The sequence below is a fragment of the Haemaphysalis longicornis genome, unplaced genomic scaffold (assembly GCF_048455015.1).
Source record: "Haemaphysalis longicornis isolate Haplotype H1 unplaced genomic scaffold, Haemaphysalis longicornis Haplotype H1 scaffold_6, whole genome shotgun sequence".
Lineage (NCBI taxonomy): Eukaryota > Metazoa > Arthropoda > Arachnida > Ixodida > Ixodidae > Haemaphysalis > Haemaphysalis longicornis.
The window spans coordinates 104,279,054-104,293,602 of NW_027526407.1; the positions used below are offsets into that span (position 1 = coordinate 104,279,054).

Sequence of the window (14,549 nt, forward strand, 5' to 3'; positions counted from 1 at the left end):
GGGGTCGACATAGCTTCTCCGGTTTTTTAGGTTTTTCTAGCTTTAAGAGGGTTAGGTTTTGCGATGCTCTTGCTAGGCTAGGCTAAGTGTTCAGGGGTGAAGCCGTTTAGCCAGATTTTACAAGGCCGTCATGGTTGGTCCTTAACACTGACAGTGGATCGCAGGGGGAAAGAAGCTAGGCCAACCCCCAGCTCCACTATTTTGCCAGCCTTGCACTATTAGTGCAAGCTGCGCCGATTTTCTTTTGCGTTTCTGTGCCACTTGTGCTCACACTCGAGCAGGTGCGAAAGCTGGCTTCACTGTTATGCTAACCTATCTGCAGTGGTGCACCCTTTACAGGCGTTTTTTTTTTCTTGGCATTTTTTTCGCTAATGCCGCCAGACCAAGCACAAGGCTGAACAGCTGCACTGTTTAAAAATTCCTTAAAGAAAGCTTTTCAATAACTTTGGTACGTGTTCAACTGAGTAAATGCAAGTTGTTGGTCACCGCCAACCATGACGTTATGCCAGACGTTCACCTGCACAGTTCAAAACCAGTGCAACATCTGTCCACCAAGCAGCAGTCGGGCATTTAAATCCGATCACGTACTACGGTCTTAATAATTCGGTAAGTCAAATTGCCCACAATTACATGGTCTCGTTGGTGTACTATAATTTTAGGTGAAGCTTAAATGGCTGGATTTTTACGCGTTTTTGGTGTCCAAGAACACAAACTCCTGGGGCTCAAGTGTCAAGTTTGATTCATTAAAACGATTGTATTGTCACAATAAGAGTGATGCCAGTTTTATCACAAACATCAAACAGTTTAGATATTAAGAAAAGCCGCGGAGCAGTGGTGGCTCAGCAGCCACTCGCGGAGTCAAGTTTCTGCACTTGGCAGCTTCTGACCCAAGTCACCGTCCAGAAAAATGATTGTGCGATTGCAGTGGTGTTCCTCTAGCTCCAATCGATCATGCCACTTCAATGCTTGGACGCCGCTGACAATTGTTTTAGTGTTGTCCTTTACTGCATCCCTGCTACGTGTAGCAAAAAAAGTATTGGGACATTTTGCAATGTTTCTTGCATTTCTGTCGAGTACATTACCAAATTCTAGTTCTTTCGAATGTAACAAGTTTTCAATTTGTCATCACGGCCCCTTTGAATTGAGAGAGGGCTTTAAGTTTACAGAAAATTCGCCTCTTGCTACACAAATATCTGTCTGTGGTGTAAAGGAAGAAATTTGGGACGCTAAAGCTGACGAACTTTATTTGAACCAAAACACTTGACAGCTTATTGCTGAACATTTCACGTTTCCCACGTGCTGAAACTGTGTCCATTACAGATCATGGTTGAACTTGAAATGGAAAGGAGCAAACTTCTCCCATGTGGCACACAGGCGCACAAAGAACATGGAAACAAGATGGATCACATCCGAGTTGACGTTAAAAAATGAGCTCGCACTTTAGGAGAAGCTGGTCATGCTTCACGTAGCCGTCATCTTCAAGATTCTTCCAGTCAAAGCTATGCTGCCAGAAGTACAATGGGTCGTTGCTGGACGAAGTAGGCTTTGAAAAACATTCCAGCCTCTCAAGGCCAGGTTGAAAGCCCATTTTACGGAACTTTGACGTCTTTTGATGGACGATGCCAAGACGGATCTTGTGTTGAAAAGGCCACTCGAGAAGGTCGTCCAAGTCTCCCTTGTGCAGTTGTACGATGAAATGAAGCGAAAAAGTGTCGCCATCATTCTGGAGGAACACCCCCGATGACATGCTGTAGCCACCTAGGTACACCCGTTCACTTTCGCGCACTGCCACCCACTCCTTGGCAGCAACCCTTTTCAACGAGTCACATTCTTTCAGAAGCCAACAGTGGGCCTTGGGAAAATCTCTGGCACAGCAGACATTCCTGGCACACAATAATGATTCCTGACACTTCTTCAGTAGATAATCTGTGTTATGCTCCAAGCTTTCAGCATTTTGTCGCGCTAGTTCGCGCACTTCCTGCACAAGGGCCCTTCTTAGGACTGCGATCTCCCGAGAAAGCACACTTTGTTGCTCACGCAGAGCATTACTCTCGACAAAGTGTTGCCTCTGGCCAGCTTCAACTTCGCTCAGGCCCTCTTCCAATGTTTCCCTCAGCTCTCTTAACCCTGCCATTTGCTGTTCTTGACCTGTTTGGAATACAGTGGTGCTCCGAAGACAAATCTCTCGTAATTCTTCCGTCAAGTTTGAAAGAGTGTTCATGAATGTTTCTTTGGTAGCATCAACATCATCAGCAAGCTTTTTCAGTTTGTCACACTGGGCATCCAGCAGAGTCTTAACCTCTCCTATGCTATCTGCGAATTCAGGACTGTGCATTGCTCTCTGCTGCTCTTTCAGGTTTAAAGCATCTTTCAATGTTTGGCCTATTTTCTTCATCTCCATTTGCACCGAGTGCATAGCCATGTCAGTTTTTGTTGACGCATTCTGCACGGCCGCTTGGATGCCAAGCAAATACTGTTCAACATGTTTGCCCACCGCGCTGCCGGTTTCCTCTGGTGTTTGTTTCGATGAAACCGATGGAATAAGCTCGCCAGGGCATTCTTTAAGATGTGAGCAAGCACTGCTCCGAAGGACTGTGATTGAGCACTTGGGACAAGTCGCAGGGCGATGTCCGCATTCAGAGTGAAAGTGTTTGGCGATATCAGCAGCGGCGAGGACAGCGTCACAGCCCGTTGCCTTGTTCCAGCACCATACCTGCAATAAAAAGAACACACCCCATCACAGAACCAAAAGGCATTCTTAAAATGCACTATAACCTTGAAATAAAACAAGAACAAGCAAATAACTCCCACAAATTTGAAAAAAAAACTAGGCAACACAAAACCTTCACTTTGTACCAGTGGACTTAAAGACAAAAATTTAAAATGCACAGAAAAATGTGTGATGCCGTGCACCATCAACTGCTATTCTACTTGTAAAAGTGAAGTCGACTTCAGATGATCGGTGCTTAGAGCTTCATAGGGATACTGCATACTTTAATAACCCAAGCAACCACGGATGTCCGTGGGATGTCCGAAATACAGCCGAACATCTAATGCGCAATTTGGATGGCCACTGTATGTTTACTGTACGTCTGTGTTTAGGTGTACATTTTCGGGTGTACAGTGGACATCCAGAAATGGATGTACAAGTCCGAATGACATCAGCCAGTGGACGTACAAAGTTACTACTGAGCATAAACTATTGGCTTGAATTGAATATAAAAGCAAAAAACGAAAAAGCTACTTTGCTTTCTAATTCAAATAATTTTGTACATTAACACCCTAACGTGTACATTGCAAGTTTCATCTGCGTATTTTAAAAATTAAGCCTAAATTTTTTACTTTATTGAAGCACCTCATCGCCTCGAACGATGATCTCTTTGGGGAAGGATATAGAAGAATTGAGAACCGCAAACGAAAAATGTGAAGCAAGTTCACTGCGTGCATGTATACCTGTCTGCCCAGTAGTGCGTTCGTCGTGTGCAGTCTAGTATTTGTTGTAGTAACATAATATTCTCGTTATGTGATTCTGGAAATTTTTACTGAACATCCAAAATACACCCAATTTCAGACATCCGACTGGACGTACGGAAGTGTTAAACCCAGACATCCCACGGACGTACGTGGTACGTCCAAGGCTCTGAAACGGACGTCGTTAGGGCGTTAGAGCCACAATGGAGGTACGTGGTTGCTTCGCAATAATAGACTCCTTTCGTTCTCCCTTCAAAATGTCTTCCCTGGAGTGCGGCTGTGTGCAGGGTGGTGCGATGATAATTGGAAAACTTTAAAAAAATTTTTCCTGAGCGAACCGCCGCCTGTCCGCGCTCAAACTTCGCATGAAGGTCGCATTTTGTGGTCTATTTTGTTTGACACTGGGAACAACGACGGTACTTAATTGCTTATTTTGAAAATAAATAAAAACGATTTTCGTCTATGGGAAATGGCTTCTGATTTGGACGTGCGAGCCAGCGAAAATTGATCTTAGAACGACGGCACCACCTGGGGTATTCAGAGCGAAACCCACATCTGGGATTCACGATAGGAAGGAGCCAAATGGTGCAGCAGAAATGGTGCAGCACGTCGTGAGCCTCTTCCGACCAGCGAACGACGCCAAAACAGGTCCTAACGATCTAGCGTAACGATCAGTCGCATGAGAATCGCGTGCACCAGTCGTACACGTGTCCAGCGCTTCACTCTGCAGGTGGTTCCGTCGTTCCAACATCAACTTGCGCTGGCTCGCACGTCCAAATCAGCCGCCATTTTCCCATAGGCGAAAATCGTTTTTATTTATTTCTAGAATACACAGGTAAGTACCATCGTTGCTTCCGGTATCAAACAAAATAGACCACAAATTGCGACCTTCGTGGCAAGTTTGAGCGCGAACAGAGCGGCGGTTCGCTCAGAAATTTTTTTAAAGTGTTCCAATTATCGTCGCAACACCCTGTACACGTAATCTTAGAAGTACCGATGCGCACTGAAAACCCACGACTTGGCGGGAGAATGAAAATTTTAGACTAAATTGATTAATTTCTCAGTTGACAAGCGCGGGGGGCACTATAAAACACGAAACCTTTCGAATTGTCTGCATGGCCCCTTTAAAGGCACTCGGCAAACATTTCCTTTTTGTGACTCGCCTGTCTCTTCATAAGGTTTTCAGCCGGGAAGTCTCTCCAGTCGACGTCATTTTCCTGCCAACCATCTCCGTCAAGCGGGCAGGCGTGGCCGCTGTCAACCACGCACTGCTCGTAGCAGGACTGGCACAAAACATGTCGGCACGGAAGAAGAGCGGCGGTTTTCGGCACGAGTCCACATGCGCTGCATACTCTGTAGGACGGAAGAGGTTCCACGAAGTGCACGGGCCTCCAGTCTATCTCCGACGAGAAGCCGCATGGCGTGTAACTGTGTCCATCAGCTGACATTCTTCACCTTGCAAGTGCAGCCTGCTTATCCCAAGCAGCGTGAAGATAAGTACACTCTAGATAAGCATGGCGGGAAAATGAAACGGACGCGGATGGATGTGGATGTGACTTGTCGTGGCTCTGACTTTTAAAGGGACACTGAAGTGATATGTAAACATTGCGGGATTACTAGCGCAAATTGTAGTCCGGAGTCCCCAGGCCATGTTTCGACCACTCTAGGCGCGTTTACGCGATTTTATTTAGTAGAAAAACTAATTAGAAAACGCTGTCCTCCTCTCTTTACGCTCGCCCATTTTCTGTGGCGTTTTAGTGTGACGTCAGGAGGGGATGAGCTGGCAATTGGCTGCGATACTCACTCTAGCGATACTGCACCACTGCACGGCTCCCCGGCCTTCAGACAGAGTCAGTCGGCCCAGCGTTTCGTCCGCCGGCCGCCGGCGGGTCGTCGCAATCAAGGAGGTTAAAAAAAATTGCTTGGTCGCAATTCGTTCGCTTAGTTGAAACGAAGCCAGGACACGTTCGTGAATGGAAGAATGTGCCTTTCTTTACTTGGTTTGTTTGTACACTGTATCTAGCTCCAAGTCAATCACACAAGCGCTGCACAAGCGCACATGCGACGCTTCGCTGACTGGTACGCCAGTAGGAAAACATAAGGCCTCTTGAAGGCGGGAGAAGAGTCAGCGAAGTCAATATAGGTACTAAGGAAATAAAATCAACTGATATTTTTACCGTACAGCGTAAAACTAGGGCGCGGGAAGCACTTTTTTGCGCTGGGCGAACAAGCACAGCGGTCAGCAGCACGACTACGCATCTGCGAACGCTTTTCCGTCTACGAAATGCAATTGCTAGACGTGAGCTACTGTGGAAACTCGGGCGACGCTTACTGCACGAGCGCAGTACAACAAATAGTCACCTAAGCTGCTTGAAAAATGCAAAAACTAAATAAAAGTGTAAACCGGTTGTACAATATATACCCTATATTAGAGGAGCCATCGCATCCCGCTCCGTGGCTCAGTTGTCTGATGTGCTGGGTATGTCACCGCAAGTGTTTTGCTAGTCACGAGTTCAAATCCCCGCGGGTACGTGCTTTTTTTTTTTTTTGTAAGTTAACTTTTTTGTTTGCCGCCGATGTTTTCTATATTGAGTTCACCTTTTTTTGGGCCTCAACGTTCATGGCTACACGAATTAGTTCACAAAACCCGCGCAGGCTGGCACTGCCGCGCTAGCGAGTTCTCGTTGGCGTGCTGTTGCCATAAGCACCGACTGCTTGCAGGCAGTGGGCACATGCCAGAATGAACAAACCCTTGGCCTGGTGCGAACACACTTTTTACGATACAGGCATGAGGGAGGCAAGCTCCAAATATGGGGGAAAAGCGCACGACATTTGGGCGCATGGAGGAAAGAAACTCAGGAGAGGCCCCTAGCATCCCAATGCATTGCGAAAAGTGTGGAGGAAGTGGCGTCATTTTTCTTGAGCCCATGGACAATGTTGCTTACTTGTTTACAACTGCGGCGGCCAAATTTGGGCAAATAGAACGGACAAATTTTTAAGTCGCTTGGTATGTGGCTGCCTCGCAACGCTTGCAAACCAGCACAGTCGCTACGACAAACGTTTTTAGATTAGGCCAGTTTGAAAACTCCGCCGTCGGAGGCGGCACTAACTCGTATGCGTTCGCCATCCCGCGAGCCTGTTGCTATGACGACGATGAACGCTACTTTCCCAGGCTTAAGAGCTGAAAAATCGTCCTTCTATCTCAAAAACGAAGGCCGTTTTTCGATTGAAACTTTGGGTGAGGGTTAGAATGGGCAAATTGAAGGCGAAATCAACAGCTTAGAACATGACATCGCACCGAGGAATTAGTGACGAAGCTGTTTTCACTGCGAAGCGGGAGGGCAGGGCGACGCCATCTTAGTCAAACCAAACCGGAGGCAGCAAAGGATGATGGGATAGAGTGCTGGGCTCAGTGGGCTCAAGTCATGGCGGGACTCGGCTTCACAAATGTGACGTCAGGGCCTCTCCTAACCTTTTCTTTCCTCCATGTTTGGGCGTCTGCGGGTACGCGGAGGGCGTTCATGCACTGCGTAGGTCTCGGCTAGTGAATGCTACGACTACAAGCCGTCCTGGGAGGCTTATCTTGTGCATTTTACAGCCGACAACATGGCAGAAGCGCGGTACGATGATTACTGAGATATTGAGAATGCCCATCCAACAACGCCATTGGTTATGTTTTACAGAACCGAAACCGAAACTTGTTTGATTGCTAACCTTGGGCATCGTCCAATCACGGCGCCCCTCCTCTCAACGTCACAGCCTTAGTTGGCGCGGCCGCCGCAAACCGCGCATGGTAGTTTTTCTTCTTTCGCGCTTTGTAAAATAATTACCGATTTGTCAACCGGATAAACGATGAAAAGTGTGCTAATTTGAGCCAGTCTACGCAGTGCAAGCAAAAACGGGAGCTTGACAAATTCACTTCAGTGTCCCTTTAACAGCGGAGCTGTCGTATGTCGAGCATTTTCAAAGTCTGCTGAAGGTAGTGCGCGTCTTGCAGGGGCAGGAGCATGTTCCCAGATCCGCCGGCGGCCTCGCAGAAACTGCTTCCCATGCCCACTGATAGATGGCGCAGTGGTCCGTCCGCATTTGGCAGTGCGCAGTGTTGAGCAAGTTGAGTTAACATTTTTATGCCAGTCTAAGGATACTGTGAAATAATAAAAAGCGATCAAGAAGTACAAGGAATGTGACAGTTCTGTATCGCGATAATCACTGGCTTCTACCGTGACAGGCTGCAGCTCTGGCAGTGTGTCCGAGCTGAGACCCGGTAGAAGGAGCTTCTGCCTCCCGCCGCTGACATTTAGCTGAAGATTCTAGACAATTAGCTGTCGATCCGACACAAGAGAACCTGAGCTGTGCTGTTTCGGCCGATGTCACACTGGGTGGAATTGGGTTAATTTTTTTAGATGCGAAGCATCTCATGCTCGGGGCTGTGTCCCTCCATTCCTCGTTGTCCGCCGTCCGCACTCTACTGCGCATGCGCGTCTCTTCAGCCCCGTCAGCGTTTGGGATCATGTCAGCGCAGTCCACTATAAAAAGAAATAGGCGGCGCCCGGTTTCGATCCCACGACTCTCTGGCCGCAACGGGAGGTACGTGGCGCTCTTCCCACTGCGCTACAAACCGAGACGGGTGCATGTGCTACGAACGCGCCTTATGTCCTTCACTCATTAAAACTACGTCAAGAAGCTACTGATTCAGTCGAACACGGATATATCGAACTCCAAGGGGATCGCGAATTAGTTCGATATATAAAAAATTCGATATAAAAAAATATGGGCTCTGAGACCTCACCTATGGCGGACGATCACTTACCGATCGTCGCATTCAAGAATGAAAACTAATTCCGCACTCACGACGCAACAGGACGCTTTATTTCCGTGAAAAAAAAAATCGCTGATCTTGGTCTGCTTCTTCGTCCAGGAATTGAAATTAAAGACGCTGGTCTCGATCTTTTCGAGGCTGCACAACTAGAAAATTCCAGCAGTACGCTGCGCCTTCGCACACCATGCACAACACGCACGCAAAAGAACAGCGCGCACGTACCACAATAACTTTGAAGGTAACAATTACAATTCCAAGGCTCTCTGAACGGACTCCAACAAAGCGCTCGCGATGGTCATCTCCGAGAGAAACAGTGATCTCCGAAAGGTGCGGGACAACTCGCCAAACAGCACCAACAGCAGCAAAATGCAAAAGAAGGAGGAGGCCTCCAGCGCCTTCGTTCCCTCTTCCCTTTCCCGAGACGACATCGGGGGAAGACAGACCCAGAGAGAGAGAAAAAAAAAACTAAAAACTTTTTCGGCAAGCCGAGGAACGTACGCAGCCGCAAAAAAAAAAAAAAAATAATAAAATAAAAAGGACGTGCGCAGTCGGGGCATCCCTACCTCGCACTGTCACATTTTCCGAGCGTTCGGACTTGTGTGCCTAGAGAAATTTAGCATACCGGGCTCCGTCCGCTAACGCTACGGCGGCCGGTAGCGGGGCCCGACTGTGCAAGCGCAAATTCGTTCCGGTTGGGGGAATTAGTTCCGCGAGCCAGTCTTCGCCATGCCCGCGCATTCCTCCACATCCTCCTCAACCTCAATCGGGGGTGCAGCGACCGCCGAAGAGCACCTTCCAGCTCGCGCGGCGTTCGATATACCCAATGTCGGGAAAAATACGGTTCGATATAAACGTACGAATTCCTATACTTTTGCACAGAATTTTCAAGGGGATAATTTATGAGTTCGATATAGACAATAATTCGATATACCCGTGTTCGATATATCCGTGTTCGACTGTACAACGAAGGCACGCGAAGCTGAACGTCGAACGGGAACGACGAACTGAAAACTAATGGGAACTTCAGTCGACCCCATGACTGCTTCGCATACTACTCAGGGTTCCCCTACTGGAAGATGGTGTAATTTTTTTCTTATAATGGCCCCTTAAATCGACTAGACATCCCTTGTGTAGCTGCTTTACCCTTTGTCCCACCGGAATGCCATGATTCCCCTTTTCTCCTCCGTAGCACTTTGCTTCTGGGGTTCGTCCACACTGCACGGCGTGGGAACACAGTTCGCGCGTACGAGGCTAGGCTCCCTTCTTCGCCTCCTTCCTACCCACGCGAAGGTCTTCTTCGACTTTGGGAAAAACAGGGAGACCGCTGGCCCTGCCACGTGTCTTGAGACGCTCTTCAATGGAGCGGTCGTTTATGCGCTGACTTCCCCAGACGCCGGCTTGCGAAGTTCCCCAGGGATGTGGCCATGGAGTAATGGGAGGAGGTGGTGGTGGTTTCTTTTCATTTATTTATCCGAACTTTATTTATCCGACGCTATATAGAAAGAGGCACCGGCTGGGAGCACCGGCACATTACAGTCCCCTAGTCGACGGCCAGCAGCCCGTGGGCCCTAGCGGCGAGTTCGGCCAGCTGGATCACACACTCTTGCACTTGGGGGTCGGAGCTGAGCAGCGTAGCCTCCCATTGCTCTAGCGGGGTAAGGGGCAGCGACAGAGTAGGATGGAGGAGGGTTTCGAAGGGCACGCGCCCACTATGTGTTGAAGGGAAGCGAAGGGTGCGCCACACAATGTGCACGTGTGGCAGTATGGCGGGGGTAACTGGAGGTGGCACAATGCGGGATGCGTGAAGGTGTTAGTCTGCAGTCGACGCCACTGAACAGACTGCCTGCTCTTTAAGGTTGGAGCGGGGCCAGGGAAGTGCATACGACTAAGGCGGTAATGCAGCGTAATGTCCCTATAGGTGACCAGGCGATCCCTCCCTGCCGCCCGAGGTGGAGAGGCAGCATGCGAGGCATCCCGGCAGTAGAAATCTCGGGCTACCTCGTCAGCCAGCTCGTTACCCGGAAGGGACGAATGGGCCGGTGTCCATATCAGGCGTGGACCATGTGCAGGCGGAGTCGGTGCTTTCTGCAGGATACGTGCGGTGATGGGGGATGCACGACCCGTCGCAAAGTTCTGAAGAGCCGTCTGCGAGTCGGAGATTATTGCGGTTGCCGGGGTAGCTGTAAGGGCCATGGCAATGGCGACTTCTTCACTAACTTCAGGGTGAGGCGTGGACACCGAGCACGAAGCAACAGAGTCTCCTTGGGAGTTGACGACTACGGCGACTGTGGCTGCACGGTCGGGATACTCCGCTGCGTCGACATACAGGGTGGAGCGGTGCAAAGCGTGGGCCTTGTGTACGGCGTGGGCCCGGGTAAGGCGGCGTTCTTGATCGAAGGCAGGGTTCATGTTCCGCGGGATGGGGGTCACGCTGTAGCGGGATCGGAAGAGTCACTCCATGCTGCGTAGCAGAGGAGATGCCCAGTTTTGTTAGGATGGAGCTACCCGTCGGAGTAGAGGCCAGACGGTGGAGTTGGCCAACACGCTGGGCTTCATTCAACCAGCCCCTCGAAGGAATTGTATGTCCTAGTGTTAAGAATCTTGTCAGTAATGGTGTGACGGGGGAGACACATGACCATGCAGTTTGACGGCCTTGCGGATGATGCATTGAAGGCGTCCAATTTCTTTCTGGGTAAACTTCACATCGGTATCAAACAGGAAAATTGTGTCTCTTCCGCGAGCTCCTTTTCAGAGCTTTGCGTCAGATACAGGGTCCTTAGTCCTGGGTGTGGGGTGGCGTTTGACGCCGCAGTTGGTTCGTCGCGCAACGTGGCACTGACGAATCATGTCTGCAGCGCTGGAGACAGTGTGTGACAAGCTTAAAACTTGGTACGCGCGACGTTCAGTGGGCAGACAGGGGTGTATCTTTCGAGTACGAATATCCAGCATCCCTGCAATGCACGTAGTGATAGTGTGAGCTGACAACCAAGTGCAAGTGAGAATGAAATGGTGAAGTGTAAAGTTCCGGGTGTCTGGAGGTGCCGAAGAGTTGAGTAGCGCCGACCACGGGCTTTGTGTCTTCGGCATCGCACTTTCTTTCATGTGACCATATCCTTCATGTGACACGTGTCCTTCATGTCCTCCTCGAGGGAACGGGCATACCTCTAATGATCATTAGCAAACCTTTGCATAAGGAACGCGTGCTTTCGCGCCCGCGCGCACACACGCACACACACATTCACACCACGCGCACGCATACACACGCAGGCACGCACGCGGACACGCACGTGCGCAAAACACATGCACTGTACAGCGACATTTGAAAGTTTTTAGATGCGACGCTGAGAGCATCTCTTGTCGGCGGCCCTGTCCTTCCTGCGTGCGTCCGTTGTCGTCGTCGTCGGCGTCCGCACTCTCCTCCGCTCACCCCCTCTCCACTCCGATAGCGAACACTCTCTCGCGAGGGGCATTGGACTGGATTCGATTGGATTGGCTTGGCTTGACTTGGATTGAATTTGGATTGGACTGGATTAAAGTGGATTGTGTTGGGTTGTGTTGCGTCATAGCCGCGGCAGACGCACTGGCGCCGGCGCATGCCCAGGTGAGAGCGAACACTCTCTCAACATCTGCGGGTGTGCGGCCCAGCCCGCCCTCACTCCGCCGGTGGGCGGTGCTGTGCACGGTGCTGCGCATGTGCAGTACTTTCTCTCTCCGCGGTCTCCTCTCCTTCGGGCGCGCTGCGCATATAACCGGTGTGCCGCTCTCCGGCGGCCTTTCGGTCGACGGTTGCTCTCCGCTTGCGCTTGAACCCCCCTCAGCGTCGCATCACACCAGGGTTCCCGCGAGGGGAGGTGGGCGTAATTTTTGATGTTGCGTTTTTGTTTTTTGTAAAAACACTGGCGAAGCTTGCACTAAGGCACGCAAGGCGAGAACCATAGCGAATCATTGTTTTTTACGTGAGCACTGAAGGACACATCGCCACGCATTTGTACAAGTTTGAAATTGTTTATTTACATGTTCCGGCATCGCATTGCAGTGTGGTAGCAGTAGTGATCGCCATATGCATTGATATCGTCGTGTTCCGCATGCCAAGCATTACATGCGCGGTAGCACTTGACGACAGTTGGGGCGCAGCGGCGGCGCGTACGTGCACGATCGACGCTTGCGCGGCATTTCTGGAGTCGCGTCCAGGTTTCGTGGGGCAGGTATTGCGCTATCTTTGGCGTTGGTGGTTGCGAGGCAACGCGAGGCGCTTCTCGGGGTTCTCGACATTTTTATTTCTTTTCTAAAGCCACTGCGCGAGCCGGGGACGCTTGGCGGTCGCCGCGAGGCCCGCGCTCACGAGCGCTCAGCATTTTCTTGGTATTTTTACTGAGTCCTGCGCCACCCATTACGGCCAGCTAAACAGCTCTGCTGTAAAAAACGGTCTGTTTTCGGTTCGGTCTTGCGGCTGAATCGAAGCCAAGAAAGTTGCTAAAGCCCAGTTCTTTCGGAATTCAGCACAATTGTGTTTTGTCTTCGTTGCCAAGTTAAATTTTTGCACACACTTTTTTCCCCGCTGTGTATGGGCGATCAGTTTCTGATCCATTACAAGAGCGTCCGTGAAATCAGACTCGTAACTTTACTGTACTTCAATTGCGCAAAAAACTAACGAAGACAGGAGAGACTAGAAATGTAGCTTAGTAGGCTGTAGGATTGGGCGAGTTGGTAATCCATGCTGTACTTCAATTGCGCAAAAAACTAACGAAGACAGGCGAGCTAGAAATGTAGCTTAGTAGGCTGTAGGATTGGGCGAGTTGGTAATCCTTTACTTTATCTTCGTAACTTTATCTTCGCTGCGGGCACCACGACTTCCACTGCGATTTCTATCTTGCTAAAGCTGACCCTTTGTCTGTGGACCTTGTTCGTGACCTTTGTTTTGGTCTGTTGTAGGAAGATAGGTCAAAAAGCTACGCCTACTCACACTATTCAGGGCGACTTCGTACAAACCATTTCCAACCTTACCTAGTGTTTTTGTGTTCATATAGGAGCTGAAAGTATTTAAACTCCGCCTCTCAGGAGGGCACTTCGCAGGTTGTTGTATTCTCCTCATCCACTGGAATGAACGAGCTATTCGATCGTACCTCGCGTCAAGAGGGAGTGATCAAATGCTTACGAAAGTCAAGCGATAATTTTACTCTGAATGCATTCCCCCCATTTTTAATGGTGCACGCCGAACAGCCGCTATAGTGTATAGTGGTGCACCGATTCCAAGAAAAGAAATTGCACAGACTTTGAAGTGGCAATTGCCAAATCAATGTCTCAACCGCACTGTTATGTACCGCTTCGGTAATACACAAAGATGCATTCCTGCGAAGAAATTTTTAGGCGGGAAGCCCGATACTGATGTAGGAAGGCCCTTGGGTCTATTATAACATTTCTGAAAAACCGTGTATCCCTCAGGGGCGCTATGCACAATGGGCTTTATAGTTGGCTTCAGTACTGTAAGCAAATGCACTGCTGGGAATACGTTATTTAGGTGGAAATATATTAGCTTCTACAAGAAAATATGAAAGATATATGGCTTTACAATAAATAAATCCACAAAGCCTCGTGTATTCTCACTAATCAATATACAGCGTGCCCCTGTATAGTCGGTTTCACTACTATACACGAATGCTTTGCTGGGAAGATATTTCATGCTGAACAATATACTTACCGTGCTGTCAAAGTACAAAAGCCGGAAACCTTTTATTATTAGCCTTTTCTTGTTCAGTGAAGGTGTGACGCATTAAGAATTATAGACGGGCAGAAGGGTTTCCTCCGGACGTATAGACGTTACTGAAAAAAGTAACCAATTACAAATAGGATTACTTTGCTGTAAAAAGTAACCGACTACAAACAAAATTACAGCCCCCCAAAAGTAATCTAAAAATTAGTCTAGAGTAATCTATTACTTCCCACGTTACTTTTCATACGACATTTTATTTACGGTAGCGGCGAATGTATACATATATATCGCGGCGTAAATAGCAAGGCCGCCAGTAAATCGAGTAGGAAAAATCGGGACCTGCAGGTGCGTACCTCTAATTTTCGTCAAAAGGTTACTTTGACGAAGTGACTCCAGCACATCTAACCTCTATTGCAAAGAAAGAGTCGAGAAATATCGGTATGGGTAATTCCGCAATCGGTTACTACGAAAAGGAAATTAAATTACCAGGATCGTTACTCCTAAAGGTGGTAACTGAAACGTTACAAAATTACAGTAAAATGCAATCAA

The 14,549-nt window shown here is 49.0% G+C and overlaps 1 long non-coding RNA gene across 1 annotated transcript; it reads right to left on the reverse strand.

Moving 5' to 3' along the window:
• Window positions 1–1,217: 1,217 nt before the first annotated feature.
• Window positions 1,218–4,983, reverse strand: LOC144141109 (uncharacterized). Its single transcript, XR_013316431.1, has 2 exons — window positions 4,635–4,983; window positions 1,218–2,713 (listed from the first exon to the last, which is right to left on the reverse strand). It is a non-coding gene; the product is annotated as an uncharacterized LOC144141109 (long non-coding RNA).
• Between the last annotated feature and the right edge of the window lie 9,566 nt (window positions 4,984–14,549).